Source organism: Pseudopipra pipra, chromosome 3 (assembly GCF_036250125.1).
Source record: "Pseudopipra pipra isolate bDixPip1 chromosome 3, bDixPip1.hap1, whole genome shotgun sequence".
In the NCBI taxonomy this organism is placed as follows: Eukaryota; Metazoa; Chordata; class Aves; order Passeriformes; family Pipridae; genus Pseudopipra; species Pseudopipra pipra.
Window position 1 is genome coordinate 32018469 of NC_087551.1, and position 17583 is coordinate 32036051.

Genomic DNA, 17583 nt, shown 5'->3' on the forward strand with positions numbered 1-17583 from the left:
ACTGCTTCCATTTTAAGAGAATTATTCATAACGAGCCTAGCCTGCTGCTGCTTTCTCTCTCTAAGATGCCATCCAGATCCTGCGAGTTGTCCGTAGGGCACAACTGCTTCCACTGTGGTACCTAATGAAATCAGGCAGTGCTGTTAATTGGGTTTACAGACACCAACACTGGGGAAGTCAGGCTTGTCTTCGCAGATCAAGGCCCAGGTGACTTGTCCCAGGTATCACAGGGAGGCAGTAGGATCACAAGAAGCTAAGGGATGCTTGTCTGTCTGGAGCAGTGGTTCTAATTCCCAGTTGTGCCCCCCTGCAGCCGTGGTGATACCTTCAAGGGCTGAGGAGCAAATGGAGAGCCGGGGTGCTGAGTCCTGCTAGGATAGCAGAGATTGCTTTGGAAAGTCAGAGGCAGCAGGTGTCAAAAGTAAAAGGAATAAATGAAATGAGATATTGGTAGAACAAGATATAAGAACAGATGCTGCCCTGTGTGAAACAAATAGGGTTCATGTTGGAAGACCTTGCTCCCGGTCTCCTGGGGTCTAGTCATACATTCTCACTAATGTATGTGACAATAGGGACACAATCCCACAACATTACATTTTCACATAATTTTAAATGGATATTATTGGAAAAAATATACAAAACAGCGCCATGACTGTGACCTGCACTTTGCCACACAGGTCCATTAGTCCAGGCTACAAAGCTGTTGCCATCCCACTATGGGAGTGCTCTGAGCCCAAGCTGGGTATTTAGCCATTACACAGAGCACTTCCCATCACTCCAAGAGCTGGCACTGATGTTGGGAGCTGCAGCTCCTGGAGAGGGGGTCACACTACAACCCATAGGGCTTCAACGATGTCATATTTCCGCAGGACTGCCACCAGCAGGGGTCCCGAAATACCAGTTTTAATTAAAAGCTGTGTTTTCTATTATACTGCACAGCTCATACATGCTGACTACTGCTCTTTCACCTCACCAGGGCTAAGTCTACACTCTTTAAAATATGTCATGTGTCAGTCAGACAGAGCCCGTGGGGGCTACAGCACTCAGAAGGCAGAGCTGGGTTCAATCAGAGTAATGTGTAGAAAACCAATGGAAGAAGACAGAGGGATGGTGGGGGCAGTGGGGGAAGATCCCAAATGGGAAAAAAAAAAGAGAAAGAAGAGATCTTGAAGGCAAGTGGGTAAACAAAAAAAAAAAAAAAAAAAAGGAAAAAAAATGAGGTAGGCAAATATCTGTGGTATAGAAACACCACATGTCCTCTTTGGGATCAGTATATTTTAGACACTGAGTATGCCCAGAGCTTTCCTCCTGTCTCTTGTGAGCATCAGTCCATGTAGAAATGCACAAGGAGGAGAAAGAAAGAACTATTATGGCAACAGTGGATGAAAAAAGCAGATATATAAAAAGTTTATAGATTTACATGAAATCTCTCAAGGACTGCTGAGTGGAAGCGGCCTTCAAGTCTAGACCTTCTTCTGCTCACTACAGCAATTTACAACAGCCTTTCTTACTAAGAGAAGTTCCCCTTTTTTTCTAAATGTTTTGCAATCACTGCCCTCCAACTGGAGCCCTCTCTTTTCAATGCAAGACTGACCCCTCTCAGCAGCCTGTGCATGACCATCGTGTTTCCTCCAGCAGCTGGCTGGGCTCTGACTCCTCCTGTGTGTTGGTACGGTGGTCATGCAGGTTGCCACAGGCAAGCACCTTGCAGCAGCCAGCAAAGCCCTCTGGAACATGGCCAAAGTCTAGCTGGAGTTGAAGGCTGGTGATTGAGATGCGATGGTCCTTTTCTTGCTCTGCTGGATCCAGTCTCCTGGCCACACAGGTCTAGCCTACTGCTGCCTCACTAGAGATGCATGAAGGACTGCTGTAGGGGTGTCTCCAAGGGGCCCTCACACCCATGGTGACTTGCAAGTGTCACATTCCCTGTGACCTTCTCAGCTGGTGGCAAGCTCGGCTGGTGGTTCCCTGGCTTGAAGTCGGCAGCTGGAAGAGGTTGGGGCCACTCACATAAGGCACGGGTGATCTGCGAGAAGTGTGATGCTGGAGAGGGGCTGTAATGCAGGGGAGAAGGCACAAGCTCGGGTTAGCATCTCACTCTCCCGCTGGCAAGGGAAGAAGATAGGGCTGTGCAGCCTTATCTCCCATCACCTGTAGATGGCTCTTGCATACTCCGGTAAGGCTGGAGCAAAGCTGCCTCATCCCAGCACTCCTCAACAGCTGCCAGGGATACGGCTACAGTGTCCTCCAAGAAGGAGGAAAGGGAAGGAAAATGACCCCACTCTAACCTCCAAAACTATCTTTGGCTCACATGGAAGCAGAAAGGAAAGCTTAAGTCCTGCACCTGCCCTTTCCTCTGACTTCCCACGCCTAAAACAGGTAGATGCTTGACTTTCTTGTGATGATGTCACAGAAACAGAGTTGTTGGAAATGACCTCACACTCTTGCCCTCGTGCTTGAGAGGGGTATGAGGCTGCTGGGACACATGACTGTGGGGCTTCAGTAACACAAGATGGGAGCTATTTGCTCTGGTTATATTAAGAACACTTCACAGGCTCCGACCTCTTGGTTTAGTTCACTCACTGGGATCTGGTGTCAGCAGTTTTGAAAACACTCCTTTCTCCAATAGCAATGGAAATTTGTAGGGTCCCTGTGAGACCATCTCAGCACCAACAGGAGTGCCTGGAGTGCCAGAACAGGCTAAACATAGCACTACTAATTTTGGAGAGGTTAGGTGATCAGATAAGGAGAGATGGGGGCAGGAGAGAGTCAGTGAAACTAGCAATCTTAGGCAGGGATAAGTGGGAAGGAATGGTTAAAGGGTCTCACTAGTGGGTTCCTAGAAGGAGCAGGGCTATTCAGTGTCAATAGTTGGCTGCAGATACTCACTTCTCCTGCAGTCTCCCCAACAGATCTTTATAAGATGCTCCCAATGCATGCAGAACATGTCTGCTTCTCATATAGAATAACCAGGAAGGATCCTGTGGTTTAGGTAAATGATCTGGTCGATGCAGTGAACTAAATGATCTCTACCACTGAGAGCAAAGATGCACAATCACTTTGCAAGTGACCAGGAAAAGTTTTAGAGTGTTTGCACTCAACACCTACATGCAACGGTGCTTCTGTTGGAATTTGAAAAACATCTCACAGCTCTGCTGGTGCAGTGTTGCTCAGCTGAGAAAGGACAGAGTCATCTGATTTAGTTTAACCTACTACTAAAACTAGTTTGCACTGAAACATGAGGAAGAGCTCACATCATCCAACAGGCTGTGACCCACAGCTGGGCTGGGTAATATCTTTGCTGGCTCGTTTTAGGATGTTTGCTTCTACCCTGGACAAATCAGTCACTGAAATAGCCTAAATCATCTCTGAAAGCCCAGACATATGTTCTGTCATTGGAGATTGCTGTGTGTCAGCTGGGACAGAAGAATGGATTCTATGTGTGAGCACCTCACAAATATGAAGGGGAGGGTACAGGTTTCACTGATGCCACCTGATGCATTTAACTCCTCATTTGCTGCAGGTGAGGAGCCTGGACATGGCTAGGTACTGTGGTTCAGCTGATATCTTAGAGCTCATGGAGCCTTTACAATCAGTTGCACTTCAGAGTGCCACAATTAAAGCAAAAGAGGAAGTGAGGAAATGGAAAAAGCAAATCACTTTTATCAGTGGGATACTGCTCCCTTTTTAATCCCAAACTCACTGGTTCAGTGGCTAGGGAGGTGATATTTCTGCTGATAGAAACAGATATGAGGCTATCTAAGGCACGGGGCTCTTCTCACCTAGGTCAGCTGCAAATTCCCAGTTTTGCATTTAGTTCTCTGAGCGTGCTCCTGGGACAAGAGCAATTTCCCAGTAGTATCTACAGGGGGAGGAAAGATTCATAAGCCACTTGGCCTCTAACTGGTTCAAGTGCTGAGTTCATGCTCTGGTCATGCCAGGGACCAGTTTTCTTCAAACAAAAGGGGGAAGGCAGGGGAGGAGAAAGTCCTTCCGAGGAGCTTCCACTCTCTGTTCTTGAATGGCCTCCCACTTTCACATGATTTGGGCATTCAGCATGAAGACAAGTAAGGCCTGACAGAACTCATGCTACAGTATCAGGCGCATGCTTTGGAGACAAAAATAAGTATTGGCTTAATTTCCATGTTCCCTTATCACTAAACCTCTGACTTCAGTCTAGCATTGACCACTGCACGGCTCCCTTTGCGAAGACTCTGGACATAAGTAAGAAATAGTGTTTAAGGGATAGGCAATGAGGGTATTAAGCCACCAAGGTGGGATAAAATATTGTGAGCCTCTCTGAAATGCTCCCTAAGGGTTACTTTGCCCACATATGCTTAATTCGACACGTCTCTCGACAGCTATCTCCCTAGCTCAGCTGCGTGAAGTGCAGTGCTGTGTGCTAGTGACTAGGACAAGGAGGTTGCTGGAAGAAAGCACGTAATTTCTGTTGTGTTAATCTGCAATTATTGTGTAACTAGCAGCCTATATTCATGTAGCTGGTGGTTGTGTCACTTTGCAGGTAACTGATGAATTAGTGTTTAAGAAGTAATGAGAAGAGCAGTCTGACCTTGTACCCAATCCCCACACTAATCACATCATCACAGTATCATTAGATGCTATACCCAAGCCACATTATTCCAGTGTTCCTTCTTAAGAACCCTACTTTCTTGTGAAAAGGAGCAGAAAAGACCACTACGTGAAACCATATGTTCAGATCCCCTGTAAATCATGAGCTTTGCATCTAAGCCCCCTTTTTGTGCTTTTTCCAAATCTGCTCTTCAAAAACTGAAGCTACCTTTTGTGTGTCTGAGAAGGCAAAGCTCCAGTGATTTGGTCCTGCAACCAGCTGACACTTCCCATGTGGTGGTTGTCTTACTACTTGTTAAGGTTTCTGTCTAAGCATCCAGAACAGAATGTTACTTTGATTCCTGTTCCTCAAATTGTGACTCACTTAGGGGATTTCATCATCCTACCTCTCTTATCAGGGCTATAGAAATAAAGGTTAAAAGCGTGAGAAATTTAACAAGCTCAGCCCTCAAATTAGACTGAGGTGACACAGAACTGAATGTTCCCCGGATGACACCTCTACATAAGGCTCCACTAATAGAGGTCTAATGTCTAGCCAGATTTTTCAAGTGTGACCTGCCAACACTCTTCCCCATTCTCTCAGTGCTGGAGAAAGGACTGGACTGAAAAAGGACTGCAACAAGAAAGGACCAAGACTTTTTGTGGTAGCTTTTATCAGGTCATTCATTCAATTAAAATTAATTACAAAATCAATTTTCTCTAGCTCAAAGGAGGGCACAGGTGCAAGTTTAGTGCCTTTAGAGAGAGAGTTGCACTCCAAAACTGAACTAGTCTGTCTTTCTATTCACGTGGTTGCTTCTCTCAAAGAACCTCCTATCCAAAGGGAGGCTATTACCATCTTTCATTGTCAGAAGCACAGATTTTGCAACCTGGGATTTGAAGACACTCAGAGACTAGGACACCTGCTACTAATAGCATGTTCTTGTAAGTCTCTTACGTTAACTCAGATTCTTGTACCTCCTATGGTTTGTTTTTAACTTTGCCCATTGATAAATTCTTCCATTCTTCTGCTACACAGAATCATGGGGTCATTTTATGCCAAGCCTTCCCCTATGACTGGCAGCAGTGGTAAAGTTCAGGTGAAGAACAGCATGAAACAGATGAGTTTATCTCAACAATTCTGGCTGGCAGAAGTGAGCATGCTCATTCAGCACTTGAGCACAGTTGCATCTCTGCACTCAGGTGTCTGTGCTCAGGGGTGTGCAGAAGTTCACATATCTGCAAGCCTTCCACCTTTTTTTTTGGTGTGGACAAATTTTTGGCACATGGGGAGGCCCGTGCCTAGGAATTCATACATGTGGCAGCAGAACCTTGCGTGTACTCATCTCAGCTAATGACAAAGAATCAACTTTGATTAAAACTCTTCTTAACATTTGAGAGCACATTTTCCTGGATATGTTAAACTGTGGTCAAACATCATCCACATGCTTTGCAATGGCCTCATTAGAAAGAAGGCAGAAATGATGAAAGCTTTGAGCTAGAGCGAGGGTGTGTCAGGCCTTTGGATCTGGGTGTGTAAACAAGGGCACAACAGATTTTGTGAGTATAAACTCTGCAGACCTATAAGACTAAACTCCTGTGACATATTTATGTTTCCTCACACACAAATCACATTGACTCTCACACTCCCCTATCACGAGGACTTCAAACGGAGCGGAGGAGGCAGCTGGATTCACTAAACAACATCTTGGGCACTATGAACGTGTGCCAGATAATAAGGGGAGAATCGCAATTAAAATGTCAAACTGTATCACATTTCCCTAACAAAGTCAGAGAGGATTTCCCTCTCTGTGCCTTTCCTTTCTGTTTAACTTGTTTAGGGAGCTGAGGCTGCTCTTTTCATGCCGTGGTTTTCAACTCCTGCAAGACATATGAGGGACATTGTTCTTGCAATATTTTCTTCCTTCATGAGATAATTTGTTGAACACTCGAGTAAAACTGTGTAACAGAAGGAGCCAAAGTTGTCTCAGAAGAAACTATTTAAAACCTCCTGCTCAGCATGATGCATGCTTACAGGGCTCTGCTCTTTGCTCTCCGCTAATAATAGGTCCACTTTGTTCTCTGGAACTTGAAGCACTTTCTGAGCACTCTTACAAGGTATATAAAAATGATTTGCATATGAAGCAAATAAAGGAAATTTACAGTTAAATTCAGTATTGCACAGGCTCACTCTCAAGATTATTGCAAAGGTTCCCTTTGACCTTTAAACCCTGAATCCAGCCAAAAGCTTGAAGCTGTGCTAAAGTTGTCCAAGACTCGTATAAAAATGGAAACTATGGGGAGTTTCAGGTGTTTGGCAATGGTAAGAACCACTTTAGACCTAAAAATGAATAACTCTATCAAGCGTTCATTTCTTGCCCACCTGGAAACAATGTGGTGGCTTGCCAAATACGGAGGAACTAGACACTGAAATAGGAAAGATAAATTTTAATATAGACCAAATATCATCTACTTGGCGAAAAAATTCTTCCCGGGCAGATTTTACTGCAAATACTTAACTGAGTGACCATTTGTGGAACGTCTCAAGCTATTAGTGCTGAGAGCATTATCAACTGTTGTTTAGTGATTGCTGTTACATTTGACATGCAACTGAGGACCAAGATGAGGTTGCTTCCCATAGCAGCTGGCTCTTGTCCTCTTGAAGAATGTCTCAAGTGCTGAGCCAGCCCTTCCTGACCTCCATAAACACACCCCTTGCTTTTATATACTGTAATAAAGGAGGCTACACTCTGCTTTGCCTGGCTGTGGTTGCCCTGGCCTTGCACAAGCATATCCAGCAGCTGGGTGTAAGTTTGAACTCTAGGATTCCTGCAGCAGCACCATCTGTGGGAAAGAGTGTGGAAACGGTTGCTACCAGATAACATCTGAAGCTACCGAAGCTGTCTTCCAGCTAGGAAGCCCCAGCCCATGTTCCCAGACATCCTGAAGGCCATGGACCTGCTGAGTACAGCCACTGATGAGGATTTGGTGAAGTGTTTCTTCCTCATAGAGGAAAATTGAAACTAGGCTTCAGACCTTTTTGTGGCAGAGGGTTGTGGAAGCCCTCCATGGTGACATGCACTCGCTCACATTCACTCCTCCTGTGGTCCCTGTGAAATCCTTCCCCTGCCTGTAACCAAAGGAGTAAAACACCATGGAAGGAGAATGGCCTGTTAAAAAAGAGGAGCAAGATCTCTCCATGTCACTTGCATGGGTATCCTGTTGCAGAGAGACATTTGTGAGATCTTGTGAGCTCAGATATTCAGCCAAAAGGGACAGGAAGTGATTAAAATGGATGTGTGCATCTCTGTTCTGTTTTCATCCCAGTGCTGTAGTGGAAGTACTTAAAAAAATTATAGGCTCAGTGTAAAACAAATCTTAACAGGCAAGCCTGCTCCTGTCCCACCACCACTGTCACTGGTTTCCTCTCCATCTTCCCTGCACGCAGCACCTCTCAATACTTCACCATCTGCTCTGGTTTTCTGCTTCTTTCTAAAGCAGTTCAGGGTCAGCCAGAACATTTTTATGGGGTTTCTCCACAGAGTTCAGCCATCAGTTTAGAGGCACCTTTTTTTTGTCAGGGCTGTTTCTTTAAGCAATAATGCTTAAAGAAATTAAGCATTAATTAATTAATTAATTAAAGAATTAATTCTTTAAACACGAATTAATCATGTCTTTCAAAGGGCCCCTCAACTACCTGTAAGTAGATTGTGACTGTAACATGACAGTTTGCATTTCCACCCACTACCCCCTCCAGCCCTTCAGCGTCATATTTGCCCATGCCGAGGTGATGGAGCCCCTTCCCATGGTCAGTGCATGTTCTCATGCTTGTTTTCAACCAGATCTCAATGACCACACGGCTGTAGCAGCCCTGGCTCAGCTGGCCAGACAGGATGTGCTTCTTAAGTAGACCCTGAAGCCCACACCAAGCTTTACCTTTCTTACCCTGCCCAGATGTGAGGTCTCCAGCTTTTCCAGCTGAAATGACACCTTCCTCCTTTCAAAGCCAGTTCACACTGAAATCTGCCCAGCTTTTCCTGGTAACTGCATCTCCCTGCAGCGTTCTCGGCCAGGACATCTGTTATATTGTGTCCTGCAGTATCTCATGAGTCATCTCCATCCTCCCACGTAATTGCAGGCACAAAAACTGGGTTTGCCAGGTTGCAAATTGGCTGGTTTGTGCCCCTGAGCATCATAGAGATATGTGTCACCCCCCTCCCTCGGGAAGTCCCTGTAACATTTAATAGAAAAACTTAAGCCTGCCCATGCCTGGAAATTTCTGGGGCAGGTGGTGTCTGCTGAGGCTGCTGCTTCTTTTGCTGATCTTGAGCATTTTACAGTTCCCTTGTGTTCCACCCATCTGTTGTCTGCCTCCACCTTTTGGTTGCCTCCGGCCAAATACAGTGATTATCAGTGTTTTGAAACAGACCTCTTCTTTCCAAAGTGTGTTCGGATCTGAGCACGGCCAGGGGTGGAAGGAAAGAATCCAAGGCCAGGCAGCCCCAAATCAAGCACCAGTAACCCCCTCCCTGCCCAATCCAGCAGCAGGTTTATTTCCAACTCCAGCGGAGTTTTTAGGGTGATGCACAGTCCAAACATGTCTGAAAAAGTCGTTCCTGTGCTCCCCACAGGTTTCTCTGCTGAGGGTTAGGAAGAGGAAAGGCCAAAGCTGCATTTCTGGACTTTATTTTCTACTTCACTTTTCTCCACCTCCCAAGCTTCATCCTCGCCCTCAGAACAGACAGGCAATATTTCTGTTGCACATCTTCCCACAGCAGTGCCTCATATGCTTGTCTCTCCATGTTGATACAGAAAGAGCTGCCATCACAGGTCCTCATGCCTGGAGTTTCCCAGTTTTGTCATAATATTCCATCGTGGACTTCAGAGCTGTACGCTCAGGGTGGCCAGTGAAACTGCTGCGGCTTTTTAATCATTTTGTTAATATACCAGACAGGGATAAAAGGCCGCAGCTGCTGGCTTAGTTTAACTATTTGGCCTATGGGTGATCCCACAGAACCACTGCATCTCAGACAGGTACGGCAGCTGAAGCTACCATTTTAACTTTCATTATATGCAAGCTATTTTTGTTTTGTGAAAAGGATCTTTTTTTTAACCAGTTTAGTGTTTCTTTTTGAAAAAGTGGAAGGGGAGAGAAAGAGACCAACTAATGTTGGAAAGCATTTGCCTCAGCAGTCCTACTCAGCAATATGGGGGTTTCTGTTCTGGGGGGACCCCCGCTGTTTGTCCCTGTTGCTGCCCCAGGCATTCTCTGGGCAAACTAGGAGCATAACACAATGCTTAGACTGGCAGCCTGAGCTGTTAATTTGCAGATGGAGAAGCAAGGTGCACAGGTTTCTGTGTGACTCTCCCTCCTAGGTGCCCTTTCTCAAACTGGGACCAAGCAGTGTCTTTTCCAAGTCATGCATAGAGCCAGCAGCAGAGGTGGTGGCTCTACCCTGACCTCCTGCTCTGGCTTTAAGGAGGGGACTGGTCCCTCCACATACTAATGGGGTCCTCAGGTCACTGAGTACCCCTCCACTCCTGAATGCACCTGTCTTTTTGCAAGTGAAGGCTGTTTGCAGTCAGGGCATCAAGGCTTGCTCTGTGCAAGCCCAATGTTCAAGGTCACACAAGGAGCCTGGGGAGAGGAGGGAACCAGACCCCAGCTACCCTAGTGCCAGGTTACAACTGCTGCTGTTGCACGGGTGAAATATTTCCCACCATCTGCAATGCCTTTCTAGAAACAGGAAAGTCACTCCTGGCCCCTCTCTGTCTGCCAGACGCTGGTTGGGTTTTTTCCGCCCTTCTCTCATTTCTCATGGAGTTAATACAGAGAAGCACGACTCTGAGTCTCTTATGGACTGTGCACTGGTATCCTGGGAAACCTCAGTGTGGTTCTGGAAATAGGTTGTATTTGCTCACTTGTGACTCTGAGAGAGGGCCAAGGGCTGTCTGCTGCAGGTGAAGCTCCAGGGCTACTTGTGCTTATAGTTTCTCTGGGATAAGCCCTGGTAAATGGGGACCAGAAGCAGCGTTGCCAGTCCAACATCCCTGATTTGCAGCTTCTCCCAAAGGGCCCTTATACTTTGCTGGATCATTCTGCAGTGTCAGCTCTATTAACCAGATAGAGGTAGGCTGATGCCACTCAGGGCACTCCAGAGCCAGGTGCTCTCCAGAAGCAGCAGAGCCCCACCATCATGCCTGTCAAGGATAGGATAGTGGGAACAGCATCCCCACAGCTGCTGCAGACCCATAGCAACTTGGCTGCATGTCTTCCCAGAGGGGTTTAGGCCAAACCTGCCAGAAACATCTCATGTGTCTGGATGCACTTAAGCTCCAAACCTGAAATCTCCACCCTGGAGCTCAGTGTAGGTACTCAAAATGCTTCTTTTAGGAAAAAAAGAAAAAGAGAGAATCAGAGAGAAAGAATATCCCTCTTGTTTACTTCATTCTTCAGCAGGTAACCTTGTGATTCTTGTTCTATTTTGGTGCTGACATTCCTAGGAGCTTACCGTAATGAGAAGCAAACACCACAAACCAAAATAACAACATGAACCTAAGTGTAAGCCCTGGTTTCCCACCTAGAGATTGACTCATCTCTGGGTCTGCAATTCAACATGACCACTGGGAAATTAGTGGGAAGGGAAGGATGAGTGGGGTCCAAATGGTCCAAAAGACTGAGATTCCAACATGCTGGCTCCCCTTCACCTGACGCTCTGTATGTTGCAAAGTCTGTGCTTTGCCTCTGCAAGCATGATCTCACCCTACAGTTTTTAAATCTTTCCTACTCTCATGTGCTGTGCATTGTGTTGCCTTTGGTCACACACTGTAGCGATCCCCTCAGCCTTACACAGTCAGTGCTGTGCAGCAGCAGGGTATGAACACGCTGAGTGCTGGGCAGATATTAATCAAACACACTATGGAATGACAGGCAAGTGAGTGTATGATACAGATATAATCCACCAAAATGCCTAGGAGACCACATGTTGTACCTGATGTGAGCAGCAGTTGTCACCCAACCACCCTTCTACCTGCCCCAGCGTCCTGATAACATGTGCTAATAGACTTTACAGATCTATGGGGTGAAGCACTTCAGTAGAGTCAGCTAGATGGACTGCTAAACCCACTTGGAAGCCAGATGGAAACCTGTGTGCAGTCTCTTAGACTGAATTGCACCATTTCTCTTGCTTTGGAATGGGCAGCCACTGCATAATCTTTTCTGTTATAAAAACAAAGCATTTTAATTTTCATAGCCCTGCTGCAGTTTTATGGAAAGGAAGATGCATTTCTCTCCTTGTGGAACTTCATGACATTGGACAGGGTACAAAATGGAGGCAGACTTTCTCTTTAATGGCCATCCTGGAGCAGGCTGTGCAGAATCCAGCCTATCACCCAACAGTGTCTCCTATAGATCCTGTTATATAACGCAACCCGAGCCACCGCAGGACCCTGTCTGAATTCACCTGATTAAATTATTAGCCTTGTGTCCTGGCAAACATCTCACAAGGCTGCCTTGCGAGCGTGATAAATCTAATGCCGGGTTTCGGGTGTCAGAGCAACAGGGAAGTGTAGCCCAGCTTAGAGCACTTGCTTCAAAACCGGAAGAGCTCTAAGCCCAAGGGAGTGCAAAAGCCACATGATGCTGTTGCCTGTCCAACAACGATGCTGCATCCAGCCCAACGTAATATCACCTGATCGCAGGGGTTGCTGTGACCCCATTCCCTGAAAACTGTCTTCTTTAGGGATGTGGAGAGAAAGGCTGAGATGCAAGGTAGAAGCTGTCACAGAGGTGTGCAAAGAGCTCCCCACTGCTTTATTCCCTTTCAACCACATCCACAGGTGCCCTGGAGTGGCATGGCACTGGCCGCAGGCCGCCTGCTGTGCCCTGGCCAGGCTGCTTCCTCCTTGGCATGGTGCTCCCAGACATCACAATGCACCTTTTCTCTGCTGGGGACAGAGTTACGGAGCAGTGTGGCAGGAGGACTCCACACTCAGCTCATGCCTTCTGCCATGCTGCGTTCCCCAGAGTACAGTGGGCATTAGAAAATTTCTCAAATTAGAAACTGACTTTTGGATGTGCGCAGTGTCTGGCAAGCTCGGTCCTACATCTGCCTAACCTTTGAGAAAGGCAGCCTTGGCACGCTACCCCCTGGCCCTCTCTGACTCTCCTCGTATGGTAGCACCAGGATAACTTGGAGAGGTTTTTGCTTCAAGATACAGAGGCACTTTTCTGACCTTGGTCTCCACCTCTCTGAAGACATTGTCTATATTGCTGCCTTGGATACCTCATGGATGCTTTGGAGAAGCTTCTGGAGGATCTGCAGGTGTGGAGTGCTCATGCTGGCCTTCCCATTGAGGAAGGGAGCAGGCAATAGCATACAGCAATTCAAGGAAACATCCCAAGGAAAAACATTTCTCAACTCAAAGGCTTCCCTATGAAGCCTGCTCCTGGGGTCAGCTTTGAGATGTGGAAGAGGAAGCAAGCAGTATTCATGGGATTGCCCAGTTGCACCCACTACTCTGTTGGATCACCCAGCACTGCTGGGTGGGAGTAGAGGTCTAGAAGAGGCTATAGCCTAGCAAAACAGAATTGCTAGAAAGTGAAGGGGAAATCAGGACTGAGCAGACTTTGAAAAGATCACTTTGACCTCTGTGTATGCCTGAAGATGGATTCATGCCTACAAAGTTCAGCTAGTGCAAAATAACCCATAGGAAGAAGCAGTATAGCCTAATACAATTAGCATTGATCTCCCATGAGTGTAAGAAGGCTGCAGGGTGACAGGATATATCCTGGTACATTTTCTGCCCAAGAGATACCTGGAGGTTTGCCTGCGGTGGGCTTTGTATTCATTTCACTCGCTGTAAGTGTGCTCAATGGGGACAAATCTGATGTTTTGTAAAAGGTTTTCCGGCTCCCAAGCAGCCCAGTGACTGAGTATACAATGCAATCAATGTTACAAGTACTGCTTATGCTACACTCTGGTGCACTGCCAGGATCCCACACAGATCAACCTGACCCAGCCAGAGAAATCATTGAGAAATAGGAGAGAGGGAGAAGGAGCAAGAAGAAATCCCCAAATCCCCAGAAACACAATGTTAAACCCTCCCACCTGATCTGCAAAGCAAAAGCCTGCCCAGACCAAATATAAACCAAGGCTGCAAAGCCAAAACAACCAGACTGCAGAAGGTCAGATAATCTGAAACGTGCATATTGCAGCAGGGTGGACGTGCCTGCAGCCAGCTCGCAGAGAGGAGGAGGAACGGATGTCTCCCCGCACAGACTCATTTGGGATCCTCTCAAACTCTGGTCCTCTTGGAAATCAAAGGAATGGCTACCCTGGAGGAAGCCCATAGTCTACACAGCTGTTGGCTGGCATCCCTGTGTCTGGCAACTGCCAGCCCAAATGCATCACAAGTGCTGCTTCCCGCTGCCCACACCGGGATGCCACTGCAATTTGTAGGATGAGTGACAGGAGTAATGGAAGGGTGTCTTTGAGGACTCTAGCAGGTTTACACCTGAGGCAGGAGGGCTAAAGCACTACAGAACTTTAAAGTTTATATTGGGTTCTTTCTCACACAACGAGTCTGATCCCTTTTAATCTTACTAAGCTAATAGCAAATCCTGCTATAGCAAATGCCCCAGCACTGCCAAAAGTGTTTTCTTTTACTCTTATTAAAATGTTGTTGTTTACTAGGTTTTTCCCGTAAGTCCTAGGATAAAGGCGTCCTGTTCCCACACTAGCAGGAGGAAAGGTAAATGTATTTCTAATGGCAAAGTTGAACAGTTCTTCCCAGAGCGGCCAGAGTTGCCACACACTCTGCAAAGATGGGATTGCTCCTCATGATGCTGGTGAAAGGGCTGAGGTGTTGACATCTTCTGAAGTGTCTGCATGGGTAGTAAGCTGGAGAGTTTACAGTCACCACCAGCCCCAGCTTCTGCTCAGATTTCAGTGGGACTGTCCTTCTAATGATGTGGCTTCTCAACAATGGTATTTAGAGAGACCATCCTCACCCAAAGTCTCCCTTGCAGCTCCTTAATGCTCCTCCCATGGAGACTGCCATGGGATACAGTTATTTCAGGCCAGCTGGCAACACTATTTCAGATGCCCTTCAGGCTGTAAGGAGTCTACCTTTCTCCAACCCCACTTCTGATAACCTCTCTCCTACACAAAGCATCTTCATCTGTGTAATTTTTGCTGGTATCCTTGAAATCATGACTCCAGCATCTCCAGGTGCTCCATCAGTTCTGTGCTTCCTACCCGTGTTGTGGACAGGAGTTCCCAAGCTTTGCAGCAGCCAGAAATTACTCTCTCTTCAGGCACAATTTTATCTTTCTTATGTTTTTGGATTCCAGTACCATCCTGAAAGACTTCAGCTGCCCATCCAAAAGGAAGGATTAAGGCTGGAGCTCATAATTTCAATGCCATTCTTTGCCAACCCAGCTGAATTTCTCAGCTGTTCTTCAGCAGATTATGCACAACCCTTTAATTTCATGCAGAGATGTTTAGTCTGTGGTGTTTACACATATGTTGTCCTTACTATGACAACACTGAAGGGAGTGTCCCTCATATAGTGATAACCCCTGCTTATCTTCTTAGAAACACCGAGGTTTTGCACCTGTTTGTTCTTGGACAAATTCCTGCCCAGAGCCTGTGTACTTACACTGTACCGCAGTAAAAATATGTTCAACCATAGTGACTGGATGCAAAAAAATCATCCCTCAGATCCAAGGCACACAGCCTGTGTTCTGATGTCTTGGCAGAGACCTGGAGGCTGCCCAGGAGAAAGGAGACATTAAGGAAAGCTCATTAAGGAGTTTTGCAGCTTCTCAGAGGGGATATTATACATCTGTCCCACAGGGCCCTTACGCAGAAGGCTCTCTCCTCCCACCTCCCCAAATCTTCCTCTCTCCCACATTCATACAGCCTCAATACATGACGGATCTTTGTTTTCTTACATCAGGATCATAAATTTCAAGTTAGGGACACTTGTGAGGGACTTAATGGTGGGCCTTTGGTGAGTCTATATCCACCAGCTGCAGGAATCCATCACTGTATAGACTGTAGAGCTCTTAAAGCAATTGAGAAAATTCCTGCTAGTTATGCTAATTTGCCTTGGACGCTATGCTCATATGGGACTACCAAGGCATGTTCATGTGGGATAGGGGGCTCAGGTACCAGGGATTCAGATGAGTTCTGCTATGCCAGTGAGCTGACCTCCTGAAGTACACCAACAAACCCTACACTCAGGGTTTGGGTGATCAGCTTGTAATGACGTATTGTCAACATTCCACAACATTTCCCATTTGTAGGTCCTGAAATTGGGTGCTCGCTCCAGGATGCCTTATTTTATTCAAATGTGTGTGAGGTGGGGGTGTGTGAAGGGGAGAAGGCTGATCTAGCTCAAATGGCAGCTGATAAACATTGAAAGCTCAAGGCAAATACCACTTCTGGCTTGGGGTGGGTGGGTTATAACTTGCTGTTTCAAAGAAAAAAAACCACTCAGAGAGGAAATAAAACATGACCTCAAACATACTCCAGGTGATAATCCAAAGGGGAGTGAATAGAAGAGTAAGAGCTGATAAAGATGAGTTTATCCATATTTGTACAAGGTACAGGTAGGGCCCTGCACTTGTTTTGGGACTGCAGTGACTACAGTAACAATAATGTGAAGGAGGGAAAAATAGGTGTGCCGTGATATAAAGAAAAGGTGTGAGTAGTGGCACTAGAAGCAGTGCCTTAGCCAACAGGAACTCTTCCAAAGGGATGGCTTAATTCCATGACTTGACTTTATGCTCTGCAAATATTTGCCTTTGAAAATGACAATATTTGTGGGTACTTGCAATTTTCTTTGACAGCTGCTACCAGTAGCTTTCCATAGCAAAACAAACTGGGGAAACCTAATTTCCTGAGGAAATTTCCATGAAAATGTAGCAGGTAAAAGCTGGCTAATGTTACTAGAAATGTTACCTTTTGCACCATTAAAATGGCTTACTTCACTGAAATTCATTTCCACCTGGGTAGCTCCCTTTCTTTTTCATGCTCAAATTATGGCAAGAAAACAACCAAACAAACAAGAGAAAAAAAAAAAAAAGAGAGAAAGATTCTGCTGCATGAAAATACTATCAAAAAATCCTCATTCATAGCCCAGAAGGGCAGCAATGAGAACGGGCTTTCTTCCCCCAACAACCACATAGACCACAGGAGTGGGGAGGCGAACCTGTAAGAAAAAGAGTGTTGTGATCCACATTCTTTTGTTTATTCAAAAGAATAAAGAGGAAGCTGGGACATTGCTGACTTTTGCTACTTGAGAAGTGGCAAGAACTTTCCAAGGCCCTTACAACTGGTAGCTGCAACAAAAATGTCCAAAATTACATTTGGAAATCATTAGAGTAGTGGCAAGAAGAAAGACCATAGTGAGTGATGATCTAGCTAATGGGCTGCATTGAATAAATAGAAGAACAAATAGGCACAGAACATAACCTTGCATCTGTCACATATTACATCTGAAAAAGATGATTCGGTGCTAATCCAAGTAATTACAATAAGGGCAGGGAGAAGTATGTAGCCTTTTGTGAGCTATTAAGCTGATGGATTTGAAGAGGAGAGGTAGTCATAGAGGGCTCAGTTGAAAATGTACATCTCCAGGCCTCACAAGAACATCACACTGAGCTTTTTGGCTTCACGCTGCAGTCTCCTCTCCGTCTCAGATATGTTTCCAGGAGGAAACGGTGTAGATTCACTCCTGAACTGGGGCTACTTTGCCCTTTCTAATGCCCTAAATTCCCTTTGTCCTGCTGCCTCTAACTCTCCTCACCTGAAAACACAATCAGCAAGGTCACCAAATCACACATCTACAGTGTGGTTGACTTGTGCAGGCAGCTCTGGAGATACCTAGTCCAACTCGTTGACAAGCAGGGTCACCTAGAGCAGGTTGTTTAGGGCCGTGTCCAGTTTTTTCTTAAACATCTACCGTAATAGATGGAAACTCCATAACCTCTTTGGTCAACCTGTT